Source organism: Mastomys coucha, unplaced genomic scaffold, assembly GCF_008632895.1.
Source record: "Mastomys coucha isolate ucsf_1 unplaced genomic scaffold, UCSF_Mcou_1 pScaffold13, whole genome shotgun sequence".
NCBI classification, from domain to species: domain Eukaryota; kingdom Metazoa; phylum Chordata; class Mammalia; order Rodentia; family Muridae; genus Mastomys; species Mastomys coucha.
The window spans coordinates 56,659,208-56,664,699 of record NW_022196895.1 but is presented as its reverse complement, the minus strand read 5'-3'; positions in this window follow the sequence as shown (position 1 = coordinate 56,664,699).

Below are 5,492 nucleotides of genomic sequence, written 5' to 3'. Positions count from 1 at the left end.
AAAAAAAAAAAAAGAATAGCCAGGATGTTCCAGGTCTGTGGAGAACTAAGTTCACTCCCGAAGGAGCTAGGGCAATGCTTTGCCAACAGATGGCCTGTGTCTTCCTTCTTCACATCAACGGCTTGCAAAACCCTTGCCTTGCCTAATGGGCCCAATACTCTCTTGAAGACTCCAATGAGATGAAGGCTCACTCTCTTTATGGAAGAGACCCCGGAAACCAGCCTGTAGCTCTGCAGGGCAGGAAAAGGAGCTGCTTGTGTGTCGGTCTCACAGAAGGAAAAGCTGAGGCTCCAGAAGAAAAAAAAAAAAAAGAAAGAAAAGCTGAGTTCAAGTCATAGACTGGATTCCCCTGGAAACTTCCTGGCCCACATTGCTTTTGCAAAAGGACTCTACGCACAGCGAATGGCAGCCTAATTGAGCCCCCAGTGTCTACCACACAGCACCACAGGTCCCTCTGCCTAGGACTCATAGCCGAAGCCACTCCTCACTCTGCAGATTCTTTTGGTGGGAATTCAGCAGGCTAACATTTGTTCCCGGTCCCAGCGAAGGCCAGGCCAACGACACAAGAGCCTTAAGAACTTTGTCACAGCTTCAGGGAGCCTGAGGTGCACACAAGGGCAGAAGTCGAGGAGCTCCCATCTCAGTCAGTTCTCTGATGGCTTTGGGGGCAAGGAAGTTTCACAAATTATCCGAAGGCAGAAGAACACAGCTTGTTTCACAAGGCTCTTTTCCATGTGTTAACTCATTCTATTGTATTCTCTTAGGCCTCAGTTTCTCCACATCAAGATGTGGGCATTGAACTGACAGGTGGTGTCAAGGCTTTCTCTCCCACACACTCATTGTGTGTGTGTGTGTGTGTGTGCGTGTGTGTATGAAACCATTTTATAGCATCTCACATATTATGTGGTTTATTTTAGAATTAATGGTGCTAAGATTTTTGTGTCCTGGGGTTCTAGAATCCCGGGCTTCTAAACCTCAACGGTCTTTGATTCCGAGAATATACGACTCCTTTTGTTCCATTATTGCCTGTGTCTGTGTTTCCCAAATTCTGCTCATTTCTGTACTGCCTTTACCACAGAGGTGTGCCTGCTCAGCACCTGTATTATTATTCGTTTAGGGTTTTTCTTTAAATAGACTCCTTTTAACTTAAGTAAATGTCTTTAAAATGGAAACTTTATGTCAGTGTTGCAAATGGAAAACCAGTCTCACCTGCCATAAATGGGAGTAAAGGTAAAAATAAATACAATAAAACAATGCCATTAAAACTCTAACTAGATACTGTGGCTTGCCAAAGACTCCAAGCCCAAGGCTTGCTCTTTAAAGAAATATGCATATGCGTGCATATATAGGTGTGTGTTTATACACATTCATGCACTAGCAAGATGTGTGTTTGTGTGTTATGTGAGCAATTCCTAGAGAGGCGTGAGAGACATGTTAGCATCAAATAAAAACATTTTAAAAAGACCTGAAAACAGAGATCAAATTTTTCATCTTTCTTATGAAGTGATTTTTATGTTCCTCAGTGCCATTTCTGGCATTTGTGTTCATGTTATAGTACATTCCTCCACCAGACAAAAAGTGTCTCTCAGCTGTCGAGGCAACCTGAACTCTCAAACTCCTCCCGACGGCATAGCTGGTTTCTCCTCTCCTCTGCACGATGGCAACACCAGTCTGTTGGTTTGGGATTAGGGTTCTCCCTGCTTATTTCCTTCTGGTTCAGGAAGCTTCAGGGCCTAGACCCCGGAGACTGCAGAGACATCAGTGGCCCTAGAAACACCACAGGACTCAGCCAGAAGAATACAGCTGCGTTAACCCAGCCTACGGCTGATGTCTTTGTCTGGGAAGAAAGAGAGCAGTCACAACCCTGGGGTGCTGACCCCATGAGTCCTAAGTGTGTGATGCCGTGGAAACAGCCTATGGTTACCCAGTATAAGGTTAGAGGTCCAAGGCTGTGTGTATGGCCTCTGAGAGCTGGCTGAGAGTCAGACTGAGGACAGACCCTGCTATATGGGCAGGAAGATCCAGGTTCTAATCCCACCTAGCCCTGACCAGTAGCATGACCTTGGGCAAGTGGCTCCTTTGTGACCCTGTTCCATCAATGTTTCTTCGATGACACACACTGGGCTCTGTCCCAGCAAGAGCTGGCTCTCTTGAGCACATGTCCCAGGTGGCATCTGCCAGATCATTTATAACAACAGCCGTTACTGTTTGATCTGCGGATAAACTTCACGGAAGGGCAGGATGTGCAACCATTTTCCCATGGGGGCGGGGGGGGGCGAGGGAGACCCCTGGTGATGCCTGAGAGGGACACATAAGCACTCCATAAATTCATCCACCAGGTTTCTTTTTCCTTTCTGCAAGAAATCAGATCAGGCAGCAGGCACGGCCTAGGCGGTTTCAGGACCTGGCTTCATGATTTCTCCATGATGGCAACCTCAGTCTTCCATTCAGGGCAGCCTCTCTTTGACTCCATTGCAAACCAGGGCCGCCTTACTCCCTGCCTGCAGCCTCCAGTCTTTCATTCTGCCCAACCCCTCCCCTTTCTGACACTGCTCTCTCTCTCTCTCTCTCTCTCTCTCTCTCTCTCTCTCTCTCTCTCTCTCTCTCTCTGTCTCTCTCTCTCTTTCTCCTGTTGTCTGATCCTGCTCTCAAGATCAACGTGAAACCCTAGCTGGGCTTCTGATACACCGAATACTTTGGGTCATCCCCTTGGCTTCGTTAGGCCTTGAAACATTTACATACTTCATATGTGCACATACGGAATCGATAGATTGAAGCACGTGACTCCTAAATTCCTTCCAGTCTGGCCCTGGGAACAGTGGGTGCACTCATGCCTACCGTCTCTAGGGGGAGCCATCCTGGCTACTTTGGCCCTGTGAAGACCCTGCCAAACTTGACACTAGGAAGGAGGAGGCAGGTGGCTCTCTACCTGTGAGGATGGTGTGGCCTTCACCTTACAGATGGGAGGTAGCTAGAGAGCAGAGTCATCCCTCCTCACACCTCAGCTCAACTCTGTGCTGGCACATAAACATGGCTCGCTAAATAATTGTCAGTGGGTTAGAAAGACAGCTCAAGCAGTTAAAAACACTGAATGTTCTTCCAGAGGACCCAGGCTCAATTTCCAGCACCCATATGGTGGCCAACAATTGTCTGTAATTCCAGTTCCCAGAGGATCCAACACCATCATTTGTCTCCATGGACACTGCACACATGTGATGTAAGACATGAACGCAGGCAAAACACAAGTAAAATAAAAATAAATAATTCTTAATAAGTAAATAAATGCCACTGGGTGGTGGTAGCCCACGCCTTTAATCCCAGCGCTTGGAAGGCAGAGGCAGGTGGATTTCTGAGTTCGAGGCCAGCCTGGTCTACAGAGTAAGTTCCAGGACAGCCAGGGCTAAACAGAGAAACCCTGTCTTGAAAAAACAAAAAAACAAAAACAAAAACAAACAAACAAAAAAGTAAATAAATGCAAACTGAATCCATGCATGCTCACACTGTAGGGTAAGGGTTTCCCTTATTATGCTCCGAGATTGCAGTCACATGCAATCAAATCAGTGCTCATTAGCCTAATGCTCCAAGAAGAGAGGTCTTCTGTCTTTTCAGGATCAAGCTGCAACATCAACCTGGTAAAAAGCTGAGGTGGAGGTAGGGGGAACAGAGCCAGAAAAAAATGCACATCACGTGAGAAGAAGAAACAGTTTTATCATTTTATTTTGGTAAATACAGCAAGTTTCAGATCCCAAACCTCCTTGGGCCTTCTCAGTTGTTTGCCCTGACTGGACTATAGTCCCTGACTTGACTTCTGCTGACTTCTCATAATCTCTGTAAAGCTGAGGCTACAGGGAGACTGTGGCAGGCAGACATAGAATCAGAGCACTCGCTGTACACTGCCCCAGTGCTGACAGGGCGCCTTGGACCAGTCGCTTGTCTTCTGCAGGCTTAATGTCCTCCCCTGTGAAATGGAGAGTGGGGAGTTAATCATCTCCAAGGATGCACCTTTTCTCGTTATCTGGGGTCTTATCTTGTGATCTTATCTGACCTGTGAGCTGCAGATTCTCTAGAGCGTGAGGGGTCAGAGCATTTTTAAGAGGTCTAGAAAATAGTACAGGCATCAAGCACTGTCTGCAAATGATACTCAAAGTGACCATGATGTTCAGGTCTGTTGGTGTGAGAAAACTATGCGTTTTGCAAAAGGACCTCATGCTCCGAATAGCAGAGGGTTGGTGTGAGGGTCACTTGGTCATCTTCCTGTCTCGAACATAGATCACTGTCTGGTGGAGAACATAAATCCCAGTTACTCAGATACAGCGAGAGAGACAGGCTCTAAGGCAGGAGAAACTAAGGTCTTTCAGCCACTAGAGAACTCACACGAATCTAAGAAAATTATTGACCTTCCACAACATGAAATGGATTGAGTCTGTTATACAACCTCTCTGAACTAGGGTCAAGGCTAGCTGGCTTAGGCAAGCTCATAGTTGTAGTCGGGTGCATCTGGAGCAGATGCAGATGTGAATTCTCCAACGAGAGACTAGAGATATGATGGGCACAGTGACACAATGAGGTCAATGTCCTGGGGATGTGTGCAGACAGACACAAGAGAAGGCTGAAGGGAACTTGGATGAAATTAAACTACTTTCTCGGTTTCTTTTGCTAGACAAGCAGTTCTTTACAGTGTTTTGAAATCCTAAACCCCTTAAGCTGCAAAAGACAAACGAGCAAAGCATCTTAAGTCACTGGAGGAATTGTTTCTGAATACAATCACCAGATTAAAGAATCCATTCCCAATAAACAGAGTGTGAGACTGAGACACCTCCCACCAACAGCCTCCATAACTAGATGCAGAAGAATGGAGAGTTCAAACAGGCTTCCTTGGAAATGAGACGTCTTCCCCACAGGATCTCACACTGAGGTGGTCCTGAGGCAAGAGCACCAGCTAGAAATCCCTGTTTCCATTCCTGGGAATATGTGCCTACGAGTGGTAGAAATTGGTAGGCGTGCGTGGTTAAAAGGGGGAAATGATCCAGTATGGTGGGGCGTGCCTTTAATCCCAGTACTTGGGAGGCGGAGGCAGGTGAAGCTCTGAGTTTGAGGGTCAGCCTGGTCTACAAAGTAAACTCTGCCAGAAAAAGAAGAGGAGGAAGAGAAGGAGGAGGAGGAGGAGGAAAAAAGGAGAAAGAGGAGGAGAAGAAGAAGAAGAAGAAGAAGAGGAGGAGGAGGAGGAGGAGGAGGAGGAGGAAGAGGAGGAGGAGGAGGAAGAGGAGAAAGGAAGAGGAGAAGGAAAGAGGAAGAAAAAAGTAAAAAAAATAAGGAAGGAAAGGAAAAAGTGAAAACACAGTTTTGCTCTTTAAGTATAATCATTTTAAAGGTTGAGGCCAAAGCTGCCAGCACTACAATTACGCTCAGCGGTCTGTGGCAGAGGACAAAGGCCCTACCGATCAAGTGCCGTTTGATTGAAGCATTCAGGCTGCTTGACTGCCACGAACAGA